The sequence below is a fragment of the Pinus tabuliformis genome, chromosome X (assembly GCF_031772625.1).
Source record: "Pinus tabuliformis cultivar Carrire ecotype Pingquan chromosome X, CPIR1, whole genome shotgun sequence".
NCBI classification, from domain to species: domain Eukaryota; kingdom Viridiplantae; phylum Streptophyta; class Pinopsida; order Pinales; family Pinaceae; genus Pinus; species Pinus tabuliformis.
Window position 1 is genome coordinate 1,357,908,844 of NC_142308.1, and position 14,129 is coordinate 1,357,922,972.

Below are 14,129 nucleotides of genomic sequence, written 5' to 3' on the forward strand. Positions count from 1 at the left end.
TCGTTGAAAAAAATTGAAGTGGTTACGTTGAGCATTCTTCAGCATTCAATTTCTGAGAAGGGCATCAGAAAAGAGATTGCGTGGTGGATTTTCTACTGGTCACTCTAGCATTGGCATTCGCACTAGACGAGAATGGGTACTACATGCAGAAAGGTTTCCTAGGAAGAAAGTAGGGATGCTGCGAGGGAGAAGATGCAAGAAGAGCCTTTGAAAAATATTCCTACTTTGAGCATGCATGGATAGAAGCCACTACATCACAATCATGTTTTTTAAGTCGATTGCAATTCTCTAGATAAATTGATTATTTACATTTCATTTCTACTAACATGTTTTCATACAGAATGATCATGTTTCTTTTAATCTGGCAGGAATAAAATCGGAAGGCATAAAAAACTGGAAAATCTTATGCCATGGCTTAGCCAAAGAAGATAGACAAAATTTTTAGGTGCAGGAAGGGCGCAATCCTGCAACTGAGAAACCTTATGACAAACTTCACTGTTTCACCCAAATTTCAAATAAGCACAACTTTCTCATACGACATCGGATTTCGACGATTCAAGCGTCGTTGGAAAGATCTCGATGAGATCTACACAATGAGAAAGCTTTCAAAATAGTTTGAAATAGTTCAAGAATGAAGAAATTGCTGACAAGACATAACAGGTAAAATGAGGCACTAGTTTCGAGACAAACGAAAATTCTTTTGGTTTTTCTTTCAAGAATTTGTTTCATTAGTACCAATTCTCAGTTTCTTTTTGTAAATGTCATAAATAGAGAGATTGATCACCTCTCTATTATGATAAACTTACATTTCATTGCAGAAAAAGTACTAAGTTTTTGCAGGTTCGAGGAAGATAAACAAAGGAGCACAAGCAAACAGTGCCTTTTAAAGACCCCATTTCAAGCATGAGGACATGCTTTTGGGTAAGCCAAGGGGGAGAATGTCATCATATCCATCACTTGCAAGCCTTTCAGATGCCAGTGTCTCCATTGCATCCATGCTTCTTCAGTTAATAAACATTCGCCTCATTTCCCTTTACATTTGCCATTATATTTCTATTCCTTTTCAGTAAATAAAAACTTCATTGCATTCCCACTTCTTTAGTCAATAAATTTTCCATTCCATTTTCCTTTTCATGTTTTCAAATAAAACCTTGATCCATTGTTCATTTTCCTTCACAGTCATTTTCCTGTCTCTTTCACTAACCTGTAACCCATGAATAAAGTCATTCAGCTCCCTTACAAAGTTGAGTCACCCCATTTTCCTTTTCTTCCAAATAAACCATGCTTCAATGCAAATTTTCCATCTATGGTCCTTCAAAATCATTATTTCATACTCGTGTTAGATGATGGAGGATTCCTTAAGGCCTCCCTTCTAACAAGTCTTGACCCATCGACTTCAGCACCTTATCTGGGATAAAGACTAGAGTCATTATTAGTACCTTGAGGCTTGTATGCCTTAATGACAGGCTCTCTCGCCAGCAATCATGGGAATACACCAATGTCCCTTGATCATTGGATCTTGCAAGTGGCTCGACATCAGCCCATCTATTCGCACTTCGCAAGATGTACTTAGGCACCTTGGCACTCATTGACATTAATGGTGAGTTTGTCTCGCATTGGTTAACGACATTCATCAATGGTTGGTAATCCAATGACTTCTTTCCATGTTCGACATCAACACATTTATTCACATGGAAAGAGTTGTGCCATCGAGTGTTGAAGACTTGAAGACCCAGATTTTGTAGCAGATGAAGACGGTTTCCTTTCATTGTTTTTCAGTTTGACTTAAGGACAAGTCAATAAATAAGGCTGGAGGGGAAATGTAATTTCTATATTTTGTATACCTTCCAAGCCTTATACATTTTCAGCCATATTTAGCAGCAGATTCCGAACATTCTGCAGAAGATCCAACAACATATCTAGCAACAGATGCAGCAACAATAAAAGATTCACTCTTTCGATTTCATCCACCATTTTCACAACCAAGTAAAGAAGACTATGAACAACATTTTTGCAGCCACACGTGCACAACTCTCATCCATTTTTGGAAGGGTAAGTTAAGGTATGATATTTTCTAACTTTTAACCATTAAATTCCTTGAAAAGTTAGAATAATAATTTTTGGAAAAACTTCACTTCCTTTCCTCATTTCACATAACTGCCAAAACCATCCGTTTAAGGGGAAGGATACATTTACATACATACTTTGTCACATTCATATAACATCCATATTCATTATTCACATTTTAAAACCCACTTACCTTCAAAATATATTCACTATTACATGAGCATACAAATGGCTTTGTCAAAAGTATTTAAAAGTTAATTGGATGCCAACACAATCATGGTTGTTACACAAGAACCAACCATGATGCATTCCAACAAAAATACTCTACAATAAAAATCACATTATCAATATGCAAAGATCATACATTAAAATTGAATGCAACGAACAAAATATGGTTGAAACACAAGAACCAACCAAGTTGCAGTTCATTAAAAATGCTTTGCAAAAGTTAAGTACATGGACCATATTTCTTGGTTGCCGGACCAAGAAAAAAATTGTATTCATAAATTAAAAAAAATTGTTTTTAATTTGTTATTTAAAAAATAATAATAATAGCCCATGGGACTTTGGATTGACGGTGAATGGGTGCCTTGCTAAGGCACTCCTTGCGATAGGTCACCGGTTCAAATCCCCCGTGGGTACTTAGGTTAGTCTTAACATAGAAAAAAAAAAAAAAAATAATAATAATAATAATAATGAATATTTTGTGTGTTGATAAAAATAAAAAAAAACTTTTCTTACGGATTGTAGATTTGTAATTAGTTTTTCTTTACAACTAAAAAAAATATTAAAAAATCAACTCAAGCTGAAGAGCTGGCCCCAGTGAGCCGGTTCAGAGGTTGCTGTGCTCAGACACGGAGGAAACCAAGAGCTCAAAGGTCTAGCGACGGATGAGCCTCACACTACCGATGAGGAATAGCTCAGAAGCCACTCTGTTCTCGCTGCCAGGAACGCTACTCTCTGTCCAACTCTTTCTGCTCACTTTGTCTGTCTGTTATGGGGTATATGTCCACCGTGAAGGTTTATATGTCCACAGTGTCAGTTTACGTGTCATCTATGTTAGCTTATGTGTCCACCGTGTCAATTTATGTGTCCACTGTGACGGCTCAAATGTCTACTGTGTCGATTTAGATGTCGGTTATGTCGGAAGGAAGAAAAACTGGTCCCTTTTTGCACCAGTGTTGCTCTGAATGGTTAATCATGGGGAAAATCTCTCTGGAGATGCAGGGCCACGGCCCTGTTGTAAAAATTTGCTGTAATTTTGGTTTTTTGTAATATAAATTAGCTTAGTCTTAAGGAGAAAAAAAATAAAAATAAAAAAAAAATAAGTAAACATTCTTTTTTTATTTATTTAATATTTTGGATAATAAAAAAAAATTAAAAAAAATCAAACCAAAACAATTTTCTTGTGATTTTCTTATTTTTATTTTATTTTTAATTAAAAAATAAATAAAAAAAATTAAAAAAAAAAAAAAACTAACTTCATTTTAGTGATAGTTTATTTTTAGAATTTTTCTTTATTAGGTTTTAATAAATAAAATTTTGTTGATTTTACAATTTTAAAAAAAAATTCAACTTAAATAATAAATTAAAAAATTTATGATTTTAATTTATTGTTTAATATATATATATATATATATATATATATATATATATATATATATATATATAGATGTTTTCATTTATTTATTACTTTTGATAAATTAAAATAAATAAATAAATAAATAAAATTCACAAAATTCACGCAGATTTGAAAATAAAAAAATAAAATATTTGGAAACACATTTCAAAAATCTATTGGAGGATTCTAAAGACGATAATTATTTCTGATAGCTTTAAGTTGGCATTAACTCCTCACATCTTTCTGTTGACCGCCTGTGAATTCACAGCTTGTAGTTGTCGGACGATGCGTTTTTGCAATTCATGTTGAGGTAAAGCCTTTAGAATGTGGAGATTGACCTCAGCTTCCATCGCCCGAAGTTTATTATACCATTCAAAACTGGAATTTTCAAGGACTGCTACCCCAGATAGATCAAGTATGCCTGCCTTTGTATCAGGAAGAGAGGGTTTCAAGTTATCAGAAAACAAGCGCAAGGCAAAACTAGGTGGCCTGAGTTTTGATAACAAGTCAAGCTGCTCCAGTGGTGATGACTCACTTAAGAGCCAGCTGAGACTTCTTTCGAGCACGAATCCGCTGCAAAATGGTTTGTACACGATGTTGTTGTCTATATATGTTCAGCCCTGCCAAAGTAGATGCACCTTTTGTGGCTTCATCGTTTCCAGATATGTTATCAGCAGTGGAGGAGCTTCAGGCAAAAAGTCAATGCCTGCCAAGTGCTGAACCCATTTAAATGGCCTTTGTGCTCTTTTCTCATCATATGCAAAGTTGACACCTCCTTGCACACCATCAATCCCAACACAAACAACGTGCAGCTTTAGCAAGTATTCAAATTTCAGAGTGACCAATTTGCTAGGCTTTGTCCCATTAGTCGGTTCATCGTCATAGACATGAACATTGACAGAAAGAGGGTGAACTCATGAACCAGGTGAAATTTTATTCTAAAATGTTTTAATTTTTATGTTACATTAATTTTTTTAAACTAAATTAAAATTCCTTTGTTTCCCTCCATATGTAGATTAGAATTAAACCAATATTCATTCAACAATCATCACACATCTAAATACATTTGAAACAAAAACTAGTCTATGAAAACTATGAAAATTGAACCAAGAAGTGTACTTAGCTTGGTGTGGGGGCCCTCCACCCTTGCCTTGAACACTTGAAGAAATCTCAGCTACATCAACTTTAGTAAATCAACCAAGCATGAACAAAAAATTGGAATGAAACAAGTTCTTCAAATTAGCTCCCAACTCAAATTATACAATAGTTACATACAAATTCCATTACCAAAAGCCATCAAAGTCTTGGCTTTTAAATAGAGGTTTAATGAAACAAACTGATCCATATTATCTCTAACACTCATATCTACTCATATCCACCTATCTAAGTCGAATGCATCCAATTCATCCCAAGAAATATGGTCAATCCCATAAAATCTCAAAACTGCCCTATTTCCTAGGGATTTTCTGGTGACTAGTCATGTCTGACCAGCCTTGACCGGGCCTAATAAAGCTTGTTCTGGCCGAACCAAGTAGAGTTAGCTTAGTCCTAGTTCCCAAGCTATCCATCCATGCATCAAACTTGAGCCCAAGTGTCCTGCAAACATGTCATCCACATAGCTATTACGGGAATTTCTGATTCAGTCCAAAATTGCACTTGAAACTCAATTTTCATAAAAACTTCTAGAAATTGCAAAATTAAAATTAAACACCTAAATATGCATAAAATACATCAAAATGAGATGGATGTGATGGAAAATGGATGGAAAATATAAGGATTAAGTAGGTTTCCCTAAGCAAAAATAGACCAAAACTGAGGGCCAACATCTCCCCCTTGTTGATCTTCAAGCATGTCCTCATGCTTGTCTTTGTCTCATTGATCTTCTGCCTCTGTATGCTGACTGATGTACTGATGTACCTGTGACTCTATCCCTTTGAAGATGAAGCTACCTGTAAAAAGGATATCTATGCCTTCAACCTTTAAAAATCAAAACCATACTTGTTTCAAAAATTGAATTTTAATCCTCTCTGCTTTTGCAAATCAAATCTTATTCTGCCTTCAGAGATTTTAACAAACTCTTTTGAGAAAAGCATTCTCAAATCAATATTCTTTAATTCTGGATTCTAACCCACTGAAACAAGGACTTTCAAAAATCATTATGATTCATCAAAGAGAGAAATTGCTGCTTAATGACTAGAGTCCCTCCTTTTCACAGAATGTCATATACTGATCTACATCCAACAATGATTCCATATTTGCAGCATTATTCATGTTTTTTTTTCAATCCATCCACCATCATATGGTCTTCCATTAACCAAACCAAGAATATGATTTGATTTGCAAAAGCAGAGAGGATTAAAATTCAATTTTTGAAACAAGTATGGTTTTGATTTTTAAAGGTTGAAGGCATAGATATCCTTTTTACAGGTAGCTTCATCTTCAAAGGGACAGATTCATAGGTACATCAGGCATCAGTTAGCATACAGAGGCAGAAGATCAATGAGACAAAGACAAGCATGAGGACATGCTTGAAGATCAGCAAGGGGGAGATGTTGGCCCTCAGTTTTGGTCTATTTTTGCTTAGGGAAACCTACTTAATCCTTGTATTTTCCATCCATTTTCCATCACATCCATCTCATTTTGATGTATTTTATGCATATTCGGGTGTTTAATTTTAATTTTGCAATTTCTAGAAGTTTTTATGAAAATTGAGTTTCAAGTGCAATTTTGGACTGAATCATAAATTCCCGTAATAGCTATGTGGATGACATGTTTGCAGGACACTTGGGCTCGAGTTTGATGCATGGATGGATAGCTTGGGAACTAGGACTAAGCTAACTCCACTTGGTTCAGCCAGAACAAGCTTTATTAGGCCGGTCAAGGCTGGTCAAACATGACTAGTCACTAGAAAATCCCTAGGAAATAGGGCAGTTTTGAGATTTTATGGGATTGACCATATTTCTTGGGATTAATTAGATGAGTTCGACTTAGATAGATGGATATGAGTAGATATGAGTGTTAGAGATAATATAGATCAGTTTGTTTCATTAAACCTCTATTTAAAAGCCAAGACTTTGATGGCTTTTGGTAATGGAATTTGTATGTAACTATTGTATAATTTGAGTTGGGAGCTAATTTGAAGAACTTGTTTCATTCCAATTTGTTGTTCATGCTTGGTTGATTTACTAAAGTTGATGTAGCTGAGATTTCTTCAAGTGTGCAAGGCAAGGGTGGAGGGCCCCCACACCAAGCTAAGTACACTTCTTGGTTCAATTTTCATAGTTTTCATAGACTAGTTTTTGTTTCAAATGTATTTAGATATGTGATGATTGTTGAATGAATATTGGTTTAATTCTAATCTACATATGAAGGGAAACAAAGGAATTTTAATTTACTTTAAAAAAAATAAATGTAACATAAAAATTAAAACATTTTAGAATAAAAATTTCAACTTAAATAATAAATTAAAAAAATTATGTTTTTAATTTATTGTTTAAAAAAAATAAATAAATAAAATCAACATAAAAAAAAATAAAAATAAAAATTATGTTTAAATTTATTTATTACTTTTGATAAATTATAAAATATATATATATATATATATATATATATATTCACAAAATTCACGCAGATTTGAAAATAAAAAAATGGAATATTTGGAAACACATTTCGAAAATCGATTGGAGGATTCTAAAGACGATAATTATTTCTGATAGCTTTAAGTTGGCATTAACTCCTCACGTCTTTCTGTTGAATGCTTTTATGTGACATATTTTTTGGTGTTTTCCCATGATTGCTGGCGAGAGAGCCTGTCATTAAGGCATACAAGCCTCAAGGTACTAATAATGACTCTAGTATTTATCCCAGATAAGTTGCTGAAGTCGATGGGTCAAGACTTGTTAGAAGGGAGGCCTTAAGGAATCCTCCATCATCTAACATGAGTAGGAAATAATGATTTTGAAGGACCATAGATGGAAAATTTGCATTGAAGCATGGTTTATTTGGAAGAAAAGGAAAATGGGGTGACTCAGCTTTGTAAGGGAGCTAAATGACTTTATTCATGGGTTACAGGTTAGTGAAAGAGACAGGAAAATGACTGTGAAGGAAAATGAACAATGGATCAAGGTTTTATTTGAAAACATGAAAAGGAAAATGGAATGGAAAATTTATTGACTAAAGAAGTGGGAATGCAATGAAGTTTTTATTTACTGAAAAGGAATAGAAATATAATGGCAAATGTAAAGGGAAATGAGGCGAATGTTTATTAACTGAGGAAGCATGGATGCAATGGAGACACTGGCATCTGAAAGGCTTGCAAGTGATGGATATGATGACATTCTCCCCCTTGGCTTACCCAAAAGCATGTCCTCATGCTTGAAATGGGGTCTTTAAAAAGGCACTGTTTGCTTGTGCTCCTCTGTTTATCTTCCTCGAACCTGCAAAAACTTAGTACTTTTTCTGCAATAAAATGTAAGTTTCTCATGATAAAGAGGTGATAAATCTCTCTATTTATGACATTTACAAAAAGAAACTGAGAATTGGTACTAACGAAACAAATTATTGAAACAAAAACCAAAAGAATTTTTACCTGTTGCGAAACTAGTGCCTCATTTTACCTGTTATGTCTTGTCAGCAATTTCTTCAATCTTGAACTATTTCAAACTATTTTGAAAGCTTTCTCATAGATGAATCATGAGAAATCTTTGCCAAATAGTGAAATAGTGGAATAGAAAGGAAAATAGTGAAATAGTGGAATATTTTCCAAATATCATCATTTTAGCATCTAAAAAGAATTTCAAGATTAAAGGTTAGAAAACATCATACCTTACTTACCTCAGGAAGTGGATGAATCATGCATGTTCAGCTGCCACAATTCTGCTCTGAAGCTTCTTCTTCAAGTTGTGGATGAAAGATGGATTTGTATTGTCATATTGGCTGCTGGATCCTCTGCTACTAGATGATGAATTTGAGGAGTCTGCTGAACATGGCTAAAAGTCGTATCTGCTGCTGGATCCTCTGCTACTGGATGATGAATCCAATGAGTCTGCTGAATATGGCTGAAAATCTATAAGGCTTGGAAGGTATACCAAATATATAAATTACATTTCCCTGAATATGGCTGAAAATCTATAAGGCTTGGAAGGTATACAAAATATATAAGTTACATTTCCCCCCCAGCCTTATTTATTGACTTGTCCTCAAGTGATGACAAACTGAAAAACAATGAAAGGAAATTGGCTTCATCTGCTACAAAATATGGGTCTTCAAGTCTTCAACGCTCGATGGCACAAATCTTACTATGTGATTAAATGTGTCGATGTTGAACATAGCAAGAAGTTGTTGACTTAGTGGCCGTTAATGAATGCCCCTAGCCAACACAAGAGCTCCCACCATTGATTCCAATGGGAGCCAGGATGCCTAACACATCTTTGTAGGTACGAATAAATTTGTCATGGTCAAGTCACCTACAAGATCCAACGAACAAGGGATATTAATGTACTCCCATTGTTCATTGGCAAGAGTACTTGCCATTAAGGCATGCAAGCCTCTAGGTGTTTTTTCAATGATACTTAGACTCTAGGACTTTGACTCAAGCAGGGTTTTATTGGCGGAAATGAAGGGGAATGGTAATGACAAGGAAAATGGAAATAAGCTTGTAAGGAATGGATGTAAGGAAATGCATGGTGTATGAAGAAGAACTCTTGCTGTGAAAAATGGATATGGAAATGTCATGCTTACAATTGGTGGAATTCAAAATCTTTTTCAGAAAGGGAAGTGCAAGGTAGTGGTTGTGGAGATGGATTTGTCTTCAGAATTTTTCATGAATTTAGTCTTTGGAAGACTAATTGTCGTCACAATGCAATCTCCTTAATGATCACTTTGTTATCCTGTAACCTGTAAAAAAACTTGGCAGAAAGAAAACATAAGTTTGTTCAAGAAGAATTGCGCATTTCCTTCATGATCCTTACGCAAAAATTTCATACTAAATAAAACAGATTTAAAAAATCAAAGTGTTGAAAGTAACTCAATTCATGATATCAATTTCAACCCATTCTTAAAAACAACCATGAAAAATAATGCTCCCTGTTTGTGTCAGATCACTCATGAAATGTGCTCGGCAAAAAGATTGACATTAGAAATATCTGTTGTGTTCTGCATATTAGTATGTCACATAAAAGCATTCAACAGAAAGATGTGAGGAGTTAATGCCAACTTAAAGCTATCAGAAATAATTATCGTCTTTAGAATCCTCCAATCGATTTTCGAAATGTGTTTCCAAGTATCCATTTTTTTATTTTCAAATCTGTGTGAATTTTGCGAATTTTTTTTATTTTTTTTTATTTATCAAAAGTAATAAATAAATGAAAACATAATTTTTTATTTTATTTTATTTTATTTTATTTATGTTGATTTTATTTATTTACTTATTTATTTATTTTTTAAACAATAAATTAAAAACATAAATTTTTTAATTTATTATTTAAGTTGAATTTTTTTTTTAAATTGTAAAATCAACAAAATTTTATTTATTAAAACCTAATAAAGAAAAATTCTAAAAATAAACTATCACTAAATGAAGTTAGTTTTTTTTTTTTTTTTTTTTCAAATAAAATAAAAATAAGAAAATCACAAGAAAATTGTTTTGTTTTGATTTTTTTTTTTTTTTATTATCCAACATATTAAATAAATAAAAAAGAAATGCTTACTTATTTTTTCTTTTTTCTTTTTTTTATTTTAATTAACACACAAACTATTTTTTTTATTTTTATTTAAATAACAAATTAAAAACAATTGTTTTTAATTTATTATTTATGTTGATTTTTTTATATTTTTTTTAGTTGTAAAGAAAAACTAATTACAAATCAACAATCCATAAGCAAAGTTTTTTTTTTTTTTTATCAACACACAAAATATTCATTATTTTTATTATTTTTTCTTTTAAATAACAAATTAAAAACAATTTTTTTAATTTATTATTTATGTTGATTTTTTTTAGATTTTTTTTTAGTTGTAAATAAAAAAATAAAAAAAACTAATTAAAAAAAACAACAAACCGCAAGCAAAAATGTTTCACAATCGTAGAGCTCACAACCACTAGAAGTAATGATGGAGATGTATTCTTCGTCAACCCAGAAATGGAGGGCAATCTCCCACCGCTCGCAATCTCCATAGCCGGATCGCCTCCCTGCCAGGATAATCATCAAGGTGCATGGGCAGCTGCATTTCCTCCAGGTAACATGTTTGGAATCCTCCTCCACGTTTTTGTTTCAAGGTTATATTCTTCACCGCACATAAGAGATTCTGTATTGCTTATCATCCCACCCAGAGATGACATAGAACTTGTGATCCATGAAAAACATGAAAAGCCCTGAGCAGAGCTTTCGGGGGGAATGCATATCTGGCAATGTTTCCCAAGTGCCACGCTCTTAATTATAAATTTCTGCAGATCTAAGCACACCCCCAGTCGAATCACAGCCCCCTGCCACGGCCTTCAATTAATTTCCTTTTCACATTCAACGAGATGATTTGCTTGAGGGGCACGCTAAGCCTCGTTTTTATTTGAAATGGCGGTTCCAACACAAAGCCTCAAGTGAAACCAAAGAAAATCACGCCAGCCTTTGCAATGCAGAATTCTCTGAAAAGAAATCAATAGAACCGTATAATCTGTGAATGCCCCACCGAAAGTCCACCGAGAGGCATCAAAATTTCATGGCACAATGCCGTAAACAGAAAATGCAAACCCTCATCGGTTAAATTCCACATAGCAGATGTCGAATTTTAGGTACAACCCATCGCTGTTTGCACCACGTAGTCACTGGCGAAATCGTAGGCATTCAAGACCACGTAGTTGTTTTTAATAACAATGAAATTTGAAACCGCTTGCTATTGCCTCGGTCACGGCAGATCAGGGGTAGCCAATGGAAGATCGTATCTGGCACGATTGTTGTGGCCCATATATCTGAGAAAATCAAATAACAAACAGTAAAGGTAGATCATGCCCATTGATGCACCCCCCATCCATGAGGCTCCCACCATGGGATCTGCCATGATGATTGTCAGTCCAAAATGCTCTAGAAAGGTAGTCGTCCCAGCTGTAGTTAAGGCTTCATAATCATTGGCTTCTTTAAGCAACAACTCTAAAAATTGGCGTTGAAACTCTGCTTCAACTGGAAGGCAATCAAGTGAATAGGGCTGCTGAAGACGTGCTATGATTCGATCCTTATTTTGAATGACATCTTTCAGTATAGAAGTGGTCTTAGCAAGCTTTTGACATTTTTTCCATTTCACTCACATGGGTGAGATGTGCCACACTGTTATCATCCTGTCGACCTTGCAGTTCTACTTGCAAATTCGCCAAATTACGTTGCGCAGATGTAAGGTCTCTCAAAACTCTTATCAAAGTATCACTTTTATCAGTAAGACCTGTCACATTACCCAAATTTTGCACATCTTCCTGTGGAACAGAGAAGCCAAGATCAGAAGCAATGGAGAGGGCGTCTGCCATGCCTCCCAGACGCCGCAACGGTTTCTTCCCCACCCATGCTGTGTCTCCACCTCCTGCAGTTGGACGCAATGGGTAGCCAAGGACTTAAGGCCAGAGGTAATATCGACGGAATAATCAGGCTCCAATGCTAATTTCAGAAGCCTCGGATAGCTCTCTCCTATTTTCGACAAACTAGGCGAAGTGAATCGGAAAATACTCTTTAAAGTCAATTCTTGGATATTCTTGCAATATTTTAAGCTTTCCAGGGCACCATTAGACAAAATCCCACAATTTTCAATACTGAGGGACATCATCCGCTCGCAAACCCTGGTCATGGCTTCAATGCCATAATCCAACAAATTGGACATGGAAGACAAGACAACCTACTCAAGCAGAGTACAATTTTTTACAACCCCTACAAACCCTAAATTCGAAATGCAGCCAAGATTGTAAATTCAGTTGAGTTTGGTTTATTTTTTTTTTTGGTTTAATTATTTTGTTTTTGTGTTTAATGTTGTTTTTGTTTAATGTTTTGCATTTTTTAAATATCTAAAAAACAAAAAAAAATGGTTAGTTTTTCAAATATCTAAAAAAACACAAAAAAAATGGTTAATTTTTTTATTTATTTTATTTTTAATAATAATATGTATATATATGATACATATATTATTATTATTTTGTGGAAATTTTTTTATATTTTTAAATCTAAAATTAAAAAAAAAAAAAACTAAATTTCATCAAAAAATTTAATGTTTTTTTTTCATTCACAAAATTCTTTATTGTCATATTGCAGATTAGTTATCCAGCAAGAGTGTTTTTATTCGAACTAAATCAATGGATTTTCTGATCTTCCTGATCACACGAAGCGCAGGAAGAGAGCATACTAATTGCTTGATTTGTTTTTATTTATGCAGGGGGGTTTTTCTAAAAAGACTGAATTTAAAACTAGCTAAATACTAAAACATCAGAAAACTCAAACTGGAACTTCCTTATGAAGATCCTGCTATCACCAGGTCTCACAAGTTAGTTTTTCTAAAGAAAAATACTAGTACTTAATTAAATTCCTAATGCCTGATCCCTTAGCAGCATCCCCAGCAACAGCGCCAAAATGTTGGGCAATTTATTTGCTTAAATTGCTTTCATTAAATTATCAACCAGGGAAACTCGTAAGCTTGTGATGGTGCCAGCAAAATATATGCAGGAGTAGGCAACTAACTCTATGTCTAACTAAATTATTTACGATTCAATATAATATGCAAGGGAAGAGGCTCCTAATTAAGGAGGTCCTGGTTGTCCTTCCCTATAGTATCATAGAGAAATCATTGATTACATAAAACCAGAAACCTGAAATGAAGACAAGAGAATGAACTTTAATTGTTGTTCAGATTCAAAGAGAGAAAGACTAACTTACTCTCTTGATTGTCCCCTCATACACTAATCCAAACTAAACTAAGATTCATTCATAAGCATAAGAAATGAAATGACTTGAAACATAAAAGAAAAAGAATGAATTTCAATTATCATACAAATCAAATGGAGAGAGAGCCTAACTTAGACCCTTGGTTATCCCCTCACATGATACTTGAAACATAAAAGCAAAAGAATGAATTTCAATTATCATGCAAATCAAATGGAAAGAGAGGCTAACTTAGACCCTTGGTTATCCCCTCATATGCTGATAAGATTTAAAACTCATTCATCAATCACAAAAAAATCCTCAAACATCTAAGCAATTAAATGAAATAAGATCTATTATGAAATAAAATGTTTCTTTCATCCTTTTAGAGTGAGCTCAATTCTCTTAAGAACAAAGTGACAAATTATTCCATTTACTACACTAAGACAACTTATATCTAAAACTACATAATGGAAATATATGAAAAATGAAGCTTTATTCTATTCCATCATAAGTTGGATACATGCTCCAAGAGTCCCCCTTTTGGAATGGAGGAGGTA

General features: G+C 33.9%; 1 pseudogene; it reads right to left on the reverse strand.

The window, feature by feature from the left end:
* Nucleotides 1–11,584: 11,584 nt before the first annotated feature.
* Nucleotides 11,585–12,508, reverse strand: LOC149145131 (AUGMIN subunit 2 pseudogene; annotated as a pseudogene).
* Between the last annotated feature and the right edge of the window lie 1,621 nt (nt 12,509–14,129).